The sequence below is a fragment of the Artibeus jamaicensis genome, unplaced genomic scaffold (genome assembly GCF_021234435.1).
Source record: "Artibeus jamaicensis isolate MK-2021 breed Jamaican fruit bat unplaced genomic scaffold, CSHL_Jam_final contig_484, whole genome shotgun sequence".
NCBI classification, from domain to species: Eukaryota; Metazoa; Chordata; class Mammalia; order Chiroptera; family Phyllostomidae; genus Artibeus; species Artibeus jamaicensis.
The window spans coordinates 4908499-4924408 of record NW_026521859.1 but is presented as its reverse complement, the minus strand read 5'-3'; the positions used below and the strand labels follow the sequence as shown (position 1 = coordinate 4924408).

The 15910-nt window shown below is 38.7% G+C and overlaps 1 pseudogene; it reads left to right on the top strand.

Annotated features, from left to right (window-relative positions):
- The first annotated feature begins 14035 nt into the window (after positions 1-14035).
- On the top strand, positions 14036-14476 carry LOC119053619 (40S ribosomal protein S16-like; annotated as a pseudogene).
- The last annotated feature ends 1434 nt before the right edge of the window (positions 14477-15910 follow it).

Below are 15910 nucleotides of genomic sequence, written 5' to 3'. Positions count from 1 at the left end.
GCTAAACTACTTTAAGGCACAGATTCACCTTTCTAAATAAATGATTAAACATAAGGGCAGATTTACTGGGCCTATAAACTCATTTCACAAGAAAATAAAATATGGATAAGATGGTATTTAAATACAAAAGATAAGTAACAAAGATACTTCAAAAGTACTGTTTTATATAGTGATGAATGCTTTTGAGTCACATACCAATTACCAATTTGCTGAAGAAAAAAGTTACAATGAGAAATGATTTTTTATTCTGATTCATATCAGGAATCAATGTAACCTCCATTTTTCCTCTATTTTTTTTTCACTAAAAACTTTCACATATTTCTCCTCCTTTAAATATATCTGAACACAGTACTTCTTTCCAAAATAGCAGTAGCTCCCAAGGCCTTGGTGAGCCAGCGAGTGTATTCTACTGCCCTCTGCTGGCAGGTGGAGAGAGTTATCACCCATCAACTGGATTGCTAGAGCAGGCGGAGGAAATGGCTGCCCTCTCTGTAACTCATTATACAACTAGTTTTTTACCACCTGCCAGCCAATATACCATCTAATGTAGATGATAAATAGTAGATGATAATTATGATAATAACTATTTGTAGATGATAAATAGATACAGATGATAGGTCATGGAATATTATTCAGAGACAAACCTGCAGCTCAATTAGATTACTTACAGAACTAATTTAAACTTCAGCAAACCTGCAAAATTAAACTAGTATACTCCTTTAAAAAATCATAAGCATTTGACAAGTAGGGAATGTTGAAGGAGTTGATTTTAACCAATGTGCAGATAATTGATGAACTAAAGCTGCTCAGTAGAGGGGAAAAATTGAGGTTAAAACAGAGAAATTGTTCTCAAATAAAGAATAAATAAGTGGGTGAGGAAGACCTCATAACAGCAGCATAGTTCTTTATTGTATTTGCCCACTCACCATGAGCCTATGGGACTGGGAAGTCCATGAGAGCATTAATAACAACACACAGTTCACAACTGCATTGCTCTGGACCTTAACTCGTCCACCTTTAAAGTTTTTATTTCAACGGTAAAAGCTTACAGAGGGTGACAGTGTGTGTGTGCAGATTTCCTTAGAATGTGTGTGTTATATTTAACCTCATGATTTTATTTGAGCTGTAGATTTAATTTGAAGTTTGCAGAAGGTTTATGTGAAATATAATGGGTTAAAATGTAATGGGTCCTTGTTGGGGAACATGTTGGAACCTCCCTTGCCAGGTACTGTTGACATTCGCTTTCATGTCTGCATGATGCCTCTTGACTCACTGGGGTTGCGTTTGGGCTTGAACACTGGCTCAGCAATGTTATTCCAATCACTGGGCAAGGAACTCACATGGGTTTCAGATTCACAGAAACTGGGCTTGAATCTCCGCTCTAAAAAAAACATGCAATAACTGTTAGAGCAAACGCTTGCATGATATGTACCATGTACAAGAACCCCGTGAGGGAGGTAGCCCTCATTATTCTCATTTACCAATAAGAAAACTAAGGCACAGAGTGTGGAGTAACTTTCACATATGTAAGCCACAGAATTAGGAAGCAGAGAAATCCAGATTCAAGCCCAGGGTGCAAGATACTAGAATCCTTGCTCTTAAGCGCTAACATTATGCCACCTCTCTTCCCTGAATCATATTGTCCTCATTCGTAAAGTGATAGTAAAGAAACTCAGCTTGCTGGATTTGGGAGGAGATTGGGGAAATATATATAAAGTATGAAGCATCAATCCTGATGTCTAGTAGGTACTGAATTAAACTGTTGACAGTATTTTGTCCCTTGACAACTTGGTGCTTATAGACTAGCTGACACTTACCCAATTTTTAACAACAGTGCTTCACTCAATAAGGCCACTACAGAGTCTTCTTGCAGAATGCAGCACTAGAAGAGAGCCAAAGACCATCTTTCCCACAGCCTTCATTTTAAAAGAATAATGGTACCTAGAGAATGTAGGTTTGTCCCAAGATGCACCAAAACCGGACCCCAGAACTCACCATTCTGAGAATGCTTTGTAATTTCTATCACTCAGAGTTTTTCCCCAATATAGATTGTTTTCTGAATATCCCGAATTCTGAAAGTTTTGTGGGGAAGTCTAGACTGCCTCTTTTGTCAGATCTTAAATCTAATCAAATCACATATGTCAACTGAAAAAGCACAACAGAAAAATAATTGCAGCTCACTTCCCCTGTTAGATTATTGGATGTCACAGCATCTGATGGATGAAGCTTTCCCCTTTCTTTCCTTGATTCAAACATCCTTTTCTCCTTTGTCGAGATAACCCTGGGTTTCCAGGATGATCGCTTTTATTCAAAAGGAAGTTACGCAATACACACCCTACACAATTCATAGAACCACCTGCATCTGAAATTTCTGAAGTCTTTTTTAGAAGGAAAATTCCCAGGCCTCCCTCCCTCCCAATTTGCTGAATCACTAGTTTAAAAGTGGAGCCTGAGAATTTGTGTTAGCTGTGCTTTCCTCGTTAAAGCACCTGCAAGTTTGAAAGCTACCACCTTAGAGTGCGGAGCTGAGGTCATACACAGGGGCAGCACGGTCCAGCCCTGAAGCCTGCATTCCCTGGACTGAGAAGATTAGATTCCCTGACTTTCTTCTCTGGTCCTACCACTCACTCCTCACCACCCCCACCCACCACATAGTGTCCCTTTCTCTGTCTCTCTCCTTTTTGCTTTTTCCCTTCTTGGTAAAAATGGGGTCTGTGTAACTTAAGTGATGCCTATGAATTTCAGAGCAGTATTATTGATGTGTGTGAGTGTGTGCCAAGGACTGTTGGTTTTAACCACATTTCTTAATTTATTGCAACATATTGAGAATTAAATTATAACTCCTTTATGAAACTGGCAAAGTCTTCACAGAAACCACTAGGCAGCTCTGGGTGAACTGATCATCCAGGATAAGGTTATCTCAGGACTGTAAGGTCTGCCAGTTGTTTCAAGGACTACTCTCTGGCCAAGTTTGCTGAGAAAATAAACCAGAGGACAAAAAGATGCACAGAAAAGCACACCTATCTTTCTCGGGTAGCTCAAGCAATGCCAGAGTCCATGTAAAGGAAGGATGGGGGCAGGCTGACAGAGAAGGTGGTGGAGACCCATGAGAATGTGGCCAGCTGGTAGGAAATGGAGTTCCCATGGGGCATTGGAAGGGGAGAAGCAAACACTCTTTCCTTCCCACATGCTGTGGTTTCCCTAGCTCTTCTTTCTTTTCCCTCACCTATCCGTATCCAGGTGCGTTAGCTGCAGCCTTTCTCCTACCTAACTGACATTTTGTACGCAACTGGAATGGCTATGAAGGTGACATTTTTCTAACTCCAGCAGGCACACCTTGACTATCCCATGATTTACTTAAATTATGGGTGCCATGCCATAATTTACCTAAATCTGGACTAGCCTGCCCTATTTGAACTAATTAGTTATTATAAGCATCTACAAGTCCCAGATGTGCAGAACAAGGGCAAATGAATGTATTCTCATGAGTCATTACAAAGAAGCAAAGCCGGGCCCAGAGACCACAGCAGAGACATCTTCGAGTTGCCGTCCTGACTCACAGAGGCAACCCGAGAGTCTTCCCTACAGTTTCAGTGGCTTCAGCAGGAACATCTTTTGTTTCCTTGCAGTGTGTCTTCAGCCCTGATTACTCTGTTTACCAGTCCATAATGTCTCTTCCTGTATAGAGTGCTTCTACCCCTTGTTTGCCTTGACTATTTGATGTGGTTCCTCCCAAAGATTGAAATGATATTCTTCAGATCTTTCCTCACGGGTCTGCTGCTCCAACCTGTATGAGTGAATAACAAATGGGAAGGTGTCATTACTACACTCTACTTGTGAGCCACAAAATTATATGTTTCATGCATAAACCCTCTGGTAAAATAGGCCTTTATGATTCTAAGTCAGAAAATTTGAGGGGGTTTCCATTTAACTCTAGGTTAGATTTCCTGGTACCAATCAGGGCATTTCAGCTGCACATGATATCTCTATTTTTAGAAAAATACCTGCATAAATTTTTACTCCTGTAAATATTTCCATCTGGGAGATATTTTCATCTATCAGTAATGAAGAATGACTAATGCAGGTACAATATTTGTAGTAGGTTGAGGGGTGAAAATCTAGTCCTCACTCCGCCATTCTCAGTTTGCCATACTTCAAGCAAACCTGTCATGTGCATGTGCAAATTTGTGTAGGAATAGACACAATTTAGAGAAGATTCTTCATGTCTCAGAATAAATGACCAATTTTCATTTTTTATAAATGGTCTCTTTAAATATATATTTTTAATATTTTATTTATTTTTAGAGAGAAGGGACAGGAAGGAGAAAGAATAGGAGATAAACATCAATGTGTGGTTGCCTCTCATGTGCCCCCTACTGGGGACCTGTCCTGGAACCCAGGCGTGTGCCCTGACTGGGAATCGAACCAGCAACCCTCTGCTTCACAGGCCCGTGCTCAGTCACTTAGCCACACCAGCCGGGGCAAAATATTTTAAAAATATAGGCTTTGTCTCACAAACACAAGAAAGAGCAATTTTAGTGACCTAGTTTTGAAGGCTTATTTTATTAGTTAAGTAAGCACGAAAGAAATAGGTGCTTCATATATATTTATTTTGTGCCTATTTTTCTTTGTTGTAAATATACCTTATAATTTTCTTGCTCTCTACAGTCAAATACACTAAACTTCTCAGCTATATGTCTATGGTCCTTGTTAATAAAGAGACAAATTATAGTCTAGGTTCAAAAGTTCCCATTCAGTTCATCGGTAAATGTTTACTGAGGACCTACTATGTTCCAGACATTCTTCTAGACACTGAGGATGTATTCTCAAATTAAAAAAGAAAACACTAATGTCCCTGCCCTCATAGTGCCTACCTTCTAACTTGTGTTGTGTAATGGAAGAGAATGAGGTAGGAAATAAGAGATTTGGACCCTAATCCTTACTCTCCAACTCATTCTTTGTTAAACATTTTACTTTTCCTGGACTTACAGCCGTCCTTCCTATTAAATTATTGTTTTTAAAAGACTACTCACCCACTTCATTAAGATCTTTTGAGATTTAATAAGGTAACATGGACACAAAAAGCTATGTACACAAAAGAATGTGAGAGCCACCAATGGGATACCCTGAGGGATAAGCCACATTGTCTACCCTCGAGGAAGTGTTCATCTTGCCCATTCTATCTTGCTGTGTCAAAAAAGATAGAATGATGACTAACTGCTAAATGGTGTGCTGATGACTCTGACTGCAATTGGAGAAATCGATGAGCTCAACTAATTAGAGGATGACTCCAGGAGAAGGTGGAACTTGGACTGGATCCTGGGCAATATTTAAATTAGGAAATGAGAAAAGTCTAGAGACAGGAGTTGGAATAACGTGACTGATGTACAAGGAGGAAAATAGCTTGATAAGATTGAGAAAAACAATCAACCAAATAAAAGGACTGGAAAACTTTTTGGAGGTCTTAAAGTCCAGAAGAGAATTTGATGCCATAGAGAGCCAGTCGAGTCCTTGAGCAGGAAGCAGAGAAGCTAATAGCACGTTGTAGGAGGGGCCGTGCTGGAGGCTGATTCCGTGGTAAGTTTCTCTGAAAATAAGCATGTCCTGACAGTTTCAGCCTCTCCCAGTGATCAGAAGCCTTCCCTTTCCAGACCCAGTAATATTCTGAAGTTTTGAGAGAAGGGAAGAAACCCGTGTACTCCTGGGTCCCAGAAGAAAACCATCATCACTGTGCCTCTGGTCTTCCACCTGCACTTGTTTGGGAAGATCCAAAGGGTGAAGTACAAGTTTTGACTCAACCTTCCTCTATCAAGCTAAGGAAGAACATCTTCATCTTCAGTCATATACTCGTAAGGCATGCCAAATTTGAAAGACTGGTGGCAAATCTACTTAATGTAGGTTGAATTCTTTAATACAGTAAGTGTCTGAAGAAACTGTGTTGTTGAGAATCTAAAAGCAATGTGGTGACTTCGTTAGGAAAAGGTTTAACTGAAAATCTAAAGTATACATGGCTTAAGTGAGATAAAAGTTTATTTCTGTCGTATATAAAAGAAATGCAGAGGTAGGCAGCCTAGCACTGATGTGGTGACTCCGGTTGTCAATGGCTCAGGCTCTTTCCATCCAAGGCCTGGCTTGCCCCCTAAGATTCAATCTGTGGTCCAAGATGATGCCATCATACCCTCAATGCGGGCAAGAGGAATGGAGGACAGACTTCAGACATCTCTAATGCACCCTTCCCGGCTGCATCTGCTCTCTTTGAGCACCCTGCCTGAAATCTCACACTGCACTGCATTTAGGGTTCACTGGTCATATGACTATACGACCAGCAGAGCCTGGGAAAGACAGGCTTCCAGCAAGGTCTATAAAAATGAGCTCACTAAGGCTATAAAACAACTACATTTGAATATAAAGTCTTTACAAATAGAAACAGAACAAAGTTAAAAAATATTGAGAGCAATAACTGAGATAGATAAAGAACAAGATGTCAATAAAAGAAAAAGAAAAACAAAGAACAAGATGTTAAAGCACATTTCCCAGGATTACACAAGAAATTGCGACACAAACCTGCTGCTAAAATGGAGCCTTTTCTCCAGCTTTAGAAATGGCTGAAGTGTGTGTTAATACAGACAGACTCTCTCAAATACTCCACTTATTAACATTCTACCTCACTTGCTTTATATATGTTCATTTGAGAATAAATTGTAGACATAGCGCTGCTTTATCTGAAACACTTCAGTCTGCATTTCCTAAATGCAAAGCCATCCTCTTATACAATAACCACAGTACAGTTTTCAAAACCAGGAATACTTGGTATTAAGAGAACACTATATAGGGTTATAGGTTATAACAAAAAATATTTTGCCAATTATACCAGTAGCCTATTTTATAACAAAAAATCAGACTATTCATTGCATTCAGTTGGCATATCTCTTTAATCTCCTTTAATATAGAACAGTTTTACAAAGATTGTCATTGATTGCCTTCTGACATGATAACAGAAGAATGTATGATTTCCATGCTGTTTCCACCAAAAATGCATAACCGGAGTCTAATTTAATTATTTTATTCCTTGTAATATGACAAAACCATTAAAAATGACTTCCACGTTTCCCTCATCTATCTGTTTTTATTGCATGATTAACCATGCACATTTATATTACAAGTACTGAGGTCACCCACCTTATTTGTTCAAAATCTAGGTACTTCGCAAAAGAAAGGTGAATGCTCAGAAGAGAGTACCAAGGATATTTTTTTTGCTCATGATCTCATCTGGATTTCTAAGCTTCTATAACTTCCTCTTTCATAACTAACCAATTGGTTAGATACATAATTATGTCACTATTCCCTATTCCTTTTTACATAAATATGTAGACCCAGTATTTGGAAAGTCAAAGGAAAAATTTAGTCCCATCTAATGTTACACAATTTGAAGAGAGAACAGTATTTCTCTTTATGTTACTTGTGAGCCAATACCTAGATGTGATTTAGGCTTCTTCACTCAAATAAAAAATATGTATGTATCAAGATGAATTTTCTGTCTCTTTTCCCATGACTGTCTAGAGTATAATATTGCAATTACTTGTGTAGAGAATGTAAGCTGTATTTTTTCCAGTGTCTAACAGCAACCAATGACAACATGTGAATTCTTAGAGCTGTATAAGATTTCATTCCTCATGAAACCCAAGCGACAAAGTAATGAAAAGAAGCATGTTCTCTTTATCAGCATTTGTTATTTATCTTCCTTTACCATAGTTCACTCACTTTAATTTATTTCATTTTGTATCAGGGATTAATCTGGAATTTCTGATTTTAATTCCAAATCCCCTTTATACAGAACTTTTAAAGTATGATTTTAATATAATTTATTCCTAAATTCAAATCTTGTGGACTAGGAGTATCAAAAGTTCTTAACAGATATCTTCCTTTTAAAGATTATAGGAGTTAACATAATCCTTAAAAAAGGGAAAGAGGCAAATGAGAGCCACTAGAAAAAAACAGAGATGTAAACGCAAACATAAATCAGTAAATGAAAAACAGAGCAGAACTGACTTTCCAAACAGAATAGTCTAATGACACAAGAGATGCCTCTCACTCACTGCATGGACCCAGGATTGTCCCTTGACCTTCTTGCTACCCGACTTTCCTACCTAACAAAGATAATAAGTAGACCTCTCTATATTTGTTCAACAAGAAATAGCAGCCCTCAAAATTATTAGAGTAAATTAGTAGAGCATATTCTTAACATATTTTAATGAAGCATATAATGAAATTTTATACCTAGGCTTTTGTATGTTGTTATAGTTTCTCTAAAATATTGTTTTAAAGTGATTAAATACTGCCAGTAAAACAAAGATTGCATTTTTAATATATTTTTTATTTTATTGATTATGCCATTACATTTGTTCTATTTTCCCCCCTCCATTCCCCTCCACCATGCACACCCCTCCCCCACCATTTCTCCCCCCTTTAGTTCATGAACACGTGTCTCAAGTTCTTTAGATTCTATATTTCCCATACTATTCTTGCCCTCCCCCTATCTATTTTCTGTCTACCGTCTATGCTACTTATTTTCTGTACCTTCTCCCCCCTTCTCCTTCTCCCACTCCCCTGTTGCTAACCCTCCATGTGATCTTCATTTCTATGGTTCACTCCTGATCTAGCTGTCCTCTTAATTTGCTTTTGTTTTAGGTGTGGTTGTTGATAACTGTGAGTTTTCTGTCCTTTCACTGTTCATCTTTTTTTATCTTATTTTTCTTAGGTAAGTCCCTTTAACATTTCATATAATAAGGGCTTGGTGATGATGAACTCCTTGAATTTGATCTTATCTGAGAAGCACTTTATCTGTCCTTCCATTCTAAATGAAAACTTTGCTGGATAGAGCAATCTTGGTTGTAGGTCTTTGGTTTTCATGACTTGGAATACTTTTTGCTGCTTTTTTTAGTCAACTCACTCTATATAATATTTAAGTGAATTATACCTTTGAACAAAAATATTGTGAGTACATCAGTGAGTCAATTTACCCACCATTTCTAGCACATTTCTGTCACCAGGAAACTGAATAATTCTTTTTTCTTTTCCTCCCCTGAGTGAGAGTATTGGCTGGATGAAGAAATAAACTTTTAGACTCACTTGGAGGTCTGAAGTTACTCCTTGTCATCATCCTGGAAAGAAAATTTCTTTCATTTCTATATGAGGAAAACCCCTCAGTCTCTCTGCTCAGAGCCCCCCTAGCCCTGGCAGGCTTCTCTCTGGCTAGCTTCATGTACCAGGCTCAGGAGGTTCAGGTTGAATTCAATTCATCTTGAGTTATTTTATTAGCTTTAGATCTCCACCTTCAAATGTAACCATGGAAAAATATCCACTCATCAAATGTACCTTTTAATATCATGATTTTCCAGTTGCAATTGGGAGGGGGATTCTTGATATTCTCACAATGCTTGAAACCCAATTCTTCGGTGTCTCTCTTTGTATTTTTCTTTCTCCTTTACTTCCCTTAAGTTTTAGCTGTACACCCCCCTTCTAGAAACCCTCCCTGAATGAAGCCATATTCTGACTAGTCCTGGATTGTCCTCATATCCATTTCCCTTTGAGACTGGGTCAGGTATTTCCATATAGATGTGGGTTTATCCTCATATGCATTTTCCAGGAAGTCAAAGGAATCATACTTGAATTTCTTTCATCTCCAGACTATGCAGTGGACTAATGCAGTACATGAGATAACACATACAACAAATACACTTAAAATTTTGCCTAGCACAAAGAAGCACCTATTAAGTGTTGGCATTGCTACCATTCCCTAGGGTACTGAAAAGAAGTAATAGGCTTCTAAGAATATTTGTATATGAGTGCATGTTTTATTTATGTATTTGATTTTAATTGTTGAGCTCCATTCTCCCACAGATAAGTTACACTGATAAGAAAGTTAGACACATTTGAAAACTGCATAAAAGGAAGAGAAATGGTGAATCAGCTGTGTTTTCCTTAGGTACTATAAGTTGTAAAAGTTCACAAACTACCACCATAGCAAAACTATAATATGGTTCTATCAAATGTGGTATCTCATTATTATTATTGCTTTTCTCTTCTTAGAAGAAAGAGCAAATGTTTTATCACTCATCGCAGAACTTTAAAAAATTTTACTGGCTTATTTTATAGAGGGGAAGGCAGGAGAGAGATGGAGAGAGAAAGAAAGAGAGATAGAAGGAGGAAGAGGAACATTAATTTGTTGTTCCAATTATTTATGCATTTTTTTTGTTGATTCTTATATGTGCCTTGACTGGCGATCAAACCAGCAGCCTTGGTGTATGAGGACAATGTTGTAACCAACTGAGCTACCTGGCCAGGGGTCATCACAAAATTGTTAAGAGAGTCTGTAAGTGTTAATATTTGTGTGTCAGACAATGTACTTGTGTCATTGGATGCTTTTAACAAACAGACATATGAGGGATTAAAGAGAAAGATGCTTAAGGTGTTTCCATGGTGAAAGGTAGTAGTGAATTGTAGAAGCAAACTTGGTGGAGGAAAGATCTAAGAATTAGATGGTAGAAGAAGTGCGGTTTTGTCCTGCCCCTCACATGACTTTAGGCAAGTCACTTCGCCTTTCTGAACCCTGTCTTCCTCCTCTGTAAAGTGATGGCCCTGGCAGAAGAGAACCTGATGTTCTCCTCGTCCTAATACTGGCCTTCTAACGTCTTCACCCAGAGCGATCGGAAGTGATTTTTCAACCCATTCTGCTTTCTTAGAGTTGACAGAATTTTGTTGAATTGCAGTTTATATAGAATAATATATATTTTAATTTTATATAAAATATAAGATGCATCATTCTAAAATTATATTACACAATTATTTTTTCCTCTCAAATCTTGCAGGAAAAAAATTAACAATACTAAAACTTCTCTGTTTTGTGTACCCTAGACTTGTTTAAGGATTATGATTTAAAATCTCTTTGAAAATGACAAAGTTATTCCAAATGTTTCATCTTAATATTTGAACAGTCAGACCTTAGACTAGGGTTTCTCAACCTCAGCACCATGGCTATTTTGATAATTATTTGTTGAAGGAGCTGTCCTGTGCATTGTTTAATGTTTGGCAGCATTCCTGGTGTCTACCCACTACATGCCAGTATCATCCGCCACACCACAAATTGTGACAATTTAAAAATGTCTCCAGAAATTTAAATGCCTTCTGGAGATCAAGATTATCCCCATCTTGAGGACCACTGTGTAGACAGAAAGTCAACAGCCTACTACATGTTGTATGTTTTCTTCCCTTTCTGCCCATTTTCTCCCCTTCATTTTTCTTTTCATTTCTCCATTTGATATCTTTGTTTTCTTCCTGTGTTTTCATCATTTTTTTCTGATTCTCCTACAAGTGATTTCATTTTGTCATTGTCTAAACCACTGGCCCACAGGGTGGGGTGAAGGGGAGCTCACTCTTGGCCTTGATGAACACTCATAAAATGGCTATAAGGCTAAGAGAATAACTTTAAAATCAGAGTGTGGCTCAGATTCTATTTCTGTCATTTATTGGTCCATGAGAGTTTGGGAAAGTTGCTTGATTTCTTTGGGCCATGGTTTTCTCATCTAAAAACCTGGACGAGCCCTGGCTGGTGTGGCTCAGTGCATTGAGCACGGGCCTATGAACCGAAGGGTCGCTGGTTTGAGTCCCGGTCAGGGCACATGCCTGGGTTGTGGGCCAGGTCCCCAGTAGGGGGCATGCAAGAGGCAGCCACACATTGATGTTTCTCTCCCTCTCTTTCTCCCTCCTTTCCCCTCTCTCCAAAAATAAATAAATAAATAAAAATCTTTAAAAAAAACTGGACGAATAATACCTTTATCATAGACATTTTTCCCACATTTTAAAATTGTTGTTCACATACAATTGTCTCCATTTTCTCCCAACCACTCCCCCCACCCCAGCCATCCCCACTTCCCACCCTTGATTCTACCCACCTTTGGTTTTGTCCAAGTGTCCTTTATACATGTACCTTAATGGCCCTTCCCCTTCTTCTCTCTGGTATCCTCTTCCTCCTCCCCTCTGGTTACTGTCAGTTTGTTCTTTATTTCCATGATTTTGTTTATATTTGGCTTGCTTGTTTGTTTTGTTGATTAGGTTCCACTTATAGGTGAGATTATATGGTATTTGTCTTTTGGCATTGGGCATGGACCTTTTAAAGATTAAATTAAGTGAGCTGAAATGTTTAATGGGCTTAGCTTCAGGCATGGGACAGGGTAAGGTTTCAATAGGTGGCAACTATTATTTAATAACACTACGGTACTAAAAAATGAAGCTATGCTTTAATAACAGTGAAGAGATTTTAAGAAGAGCTCATCATAGAAATTAAAGCCTTATTATTGTTAGTAATCAAAACAGGCAGAATCTAATCAGTCTAGAGAAAATAAATGTAACATAAAGTGCAGCGTTAATGGTGGATACCCGCTGCGTCTTTCTGCCCAGTTATGTCCAAACATTGCTAATCTGGTCCAAGTGCCTGTAACATGACCTTTCATGTAGGAACAACTGTGTTTCTCCTCAAACATAAGTCAGTCATGCTGGTGTATATTAGTATAAGGTGGGGCAAGAGTAGATTTACAGTTGTTCCTGTGGAAAATAATACAATAATTAGTGAACAATAACACAGATATAAACTCTGTGTTTTGTTTGCTCACAACTATAAACCTACTTTTGTCCCACCCTGTGTAAGAATCATTCCAAAAGCAATGGCTCCCTTCTTCTTTTGCAGACAAAAAAATGTTAGCCAGAAACAAATAATGTTTGGAGAAAAATTTTAAAAGACCTTGATTTCAAAAAACTAAAGCTGATATTCTGCTTCCCTTCACACCTAACATAACTTAGAAGGCCTTAGATCCCTGGTCTCGCTTTGCAGCCCATGTCACTTGGTCCTTCGAGGTCACTTAGGCAAAAGGTCCCTTTGCAGCCAACATCATTCATGGTCTAAAATTGTGTCCCTCATTTTTTTTGTACTGTCCCCATAACTAGAACTAAAATAAAATGTACTTGTGAAAATAACATCAGTAATAACATCATGGCCCCAAGATACTAGGTTAAGAATGAAGCGTGGTCAGACTTGCATTACAGATTTGTAACAGTCAGAAAAGTTTCTGCTAGGTTAGGCCATAGGCCCTGGAACAGATCCTTTTCAGCATCCCTAAGTAGCTGACTATTTGCTGCCTGGTCCAGCTCTTCCCATGAGTTGTCATTCAATACACAGACACACTCAGTCACACAAACCTGATCCTGGATTTTGAGACATAGGGAGGTAGAAGACCAGCCAAGGCCAGATAGGACATTGGTGTCCAGCCCAAGACAGACCTCCTCATCACTTCACAACTGAATGCTCTTTGTTATCCCAAGGCAGAGGGCGAAGAGCTACAAAGATGATAAGAGACGTGGTCTTGAAGACAGGCTTTCACTGATGACTGAGTAAATCACCTGGGAACGCGTCTGGTGAGACCTTTATGGCACAAAGTCACCACTGGCAGAATATGCAGAAATGAAAAGTCTGAAGGAATCACAAGTGTTGGAGAGGATGTGGAGAATAAAGAACCCTCATGCTCTGCATGTGGGAATGTATGTTGGTACAGCCACTATGGAAAACAGTATAGAGGTTCCTCAAAAGGAAAAAAAAGGAAAAAGAATAGAGCTACCACATGACTCAGCAATCCCTCTTCCGGGATCTACCAAAGTGATTTGAAAACATTTATCACTAAAGACCTATGAACCCCTATGTTCTTTGCAACATTATTTACAGTGGCCAAAACATCCGTAAAGATGTGGACATATATGCAATGGAATGCTACTCAGCCATAAGAAAGGATGAAATACTGACATTTGCCACAAAATGGACAGACCCTGAAAATACATGCTAAGTAAAATAAGTCAGAAGAAGCTAAGAACCATACGATTTCAGTCATATGTGGGATGTAAAACAGAGTGCAAGAAGTACATGAACACTTTTTTTTTCTGGTGTGGGGTCCACGTGGTGAGGACCACTAGTGCACGCACGCCCGCAGCAATGCCATCCAAGGGTCCTTTGCAGTCCGTTCAGGTCTTCGGAGGCCAGAAGACAGCCACAGCGGTGGCGCACTGCGCACGGGGCAACGGTCTCATCGAGGTGAACGGGCGGCCCCTGGAGATGATCCAGCCCCACACGCTGCAATACGAGCTACTGGAACCTGTTCTGCTCCTGGGGAAGGAGCGATTTGCCGGTGTGCACATCTGCGTCTGAGTGAAGGGTGGTGGTCATGTGGCCCCGATTTATGTAATCCGCTGGTTTATCTCCAAAGCCCTGGTGGTCTATTACCAGAAATACATGGATGAGGCTTCCAAGAAGGAGACCAAAGACATCTTCATCCAGGATGACCAGACCCTACTGGTAGCTGATCCCCGTCGCTGCAAATCCAAAAAGACTGGAGGTCCTGGTGCCCGTGCTCGTTACCAGAAATCCTACAGATAAGCCCGTCAGAGTTCACCTTTATAATAAACAACGGTCGTGGGTTAAAGAAAAAAGAAGTACATGAAGAAAATAATAAAACCTCAGAAACAAACAACAATATGGTAGTTGCCAGAGGGAAAAGGGGGGCGGAGGATAAAGATGGTAAAGATGTCACCAAATATATGGTGACAAAGGGACACTAGCCTTGAGGTGGTGAGCACACAATGACCTTGACTTTGCAGAAGGACGCCCAGATCAACTGAGCCACACAAGTCAGGGCTCTTACATTTTAGAATTGTACACTTGAAACTTATATAATGTTATTAACAAATATCACCTAAATTTTTAAAAATTAATTTTTTTAAAGTTTGGGATCTTAGAGCCTGATAAAGAACAAACAAGCCCTCCCCCTCCACACATCTATGTGTTTCATACACTAACACTAATCATGATTTTTACTTAAAACAAAACTGCTTAAGCAGAAAAGTAAAATTTGTTACTATTAGGATATCAAAACACTTGATAGAATGTGATAAGTTACTTAACATTTTAACTTAGAAACTAAAATGCCGCTTAATCTAGTTTTACAGTCAAGATCACAAACTCTTCTCATCCTATAATATTTCATTTCCTTTACTAAGACAGTAAAATCTTTCCAAGAAATCTAATTCTCTGGTCTATCTTTATGTCTGCATAATGCATTGCAAAAAATGGGCCCTTAATAAGTGTTTATGGAAAGAATGAGCCGCACGAAGGCATCAGATGGCTACAGAAGCTGTAAACATGACCTGACTCAAGTTCTTATTTCAATTCCTTGGAAGCTTTCCCATAGTTTTCATGCTGAAAACTCCACATTTAATGTATTAACCAAACTTTTGAAGGAAGCTGGTGAGAGAAGATGATTAAAACTGACTGCTTATGTTTAGTCAGGTCTGTAAATCTTTTTTTCATTTTTTTAGGTCATGATAGTAGAGTTAATAAAAATATTTTACAATACAGTAAGAAAAGAACATACTTCATAGTTTTTTAAAATAATAGTGAAAGTTTTATAAGGAATCTTTATATTTCTTGCCCTGGCTGGTGTGGCTCAGTGGATTGAGGGCAGGCCTGCAAACCAGAGGATTGGGGTTCGATTCCCAATCAGGGCACATGCCTGGGTTGTGGGCCAGTTCCCAGAGGGGGACACACGAGAGGCAACCATACACTGATATTTCTCTCCCTCTCTCCTTTCCTTCCCCTCTAAAGATAAATAAATAAAATCTTTTTTTAAAAAAGGAATCTTTATAGTTCTCTGCAATTAACAAAATATTTAGAAAGAATTGCTTTCCACTGTGTTCTTATTAAATGGCCCAAAGATGTTGCCCAAACATGTTGTCGTTGTTTTCTTAAAATTATTCATATACCTTTTGGTGAGACACAGTGACACAGTATTACTGTAATATACAGAGAAAAATG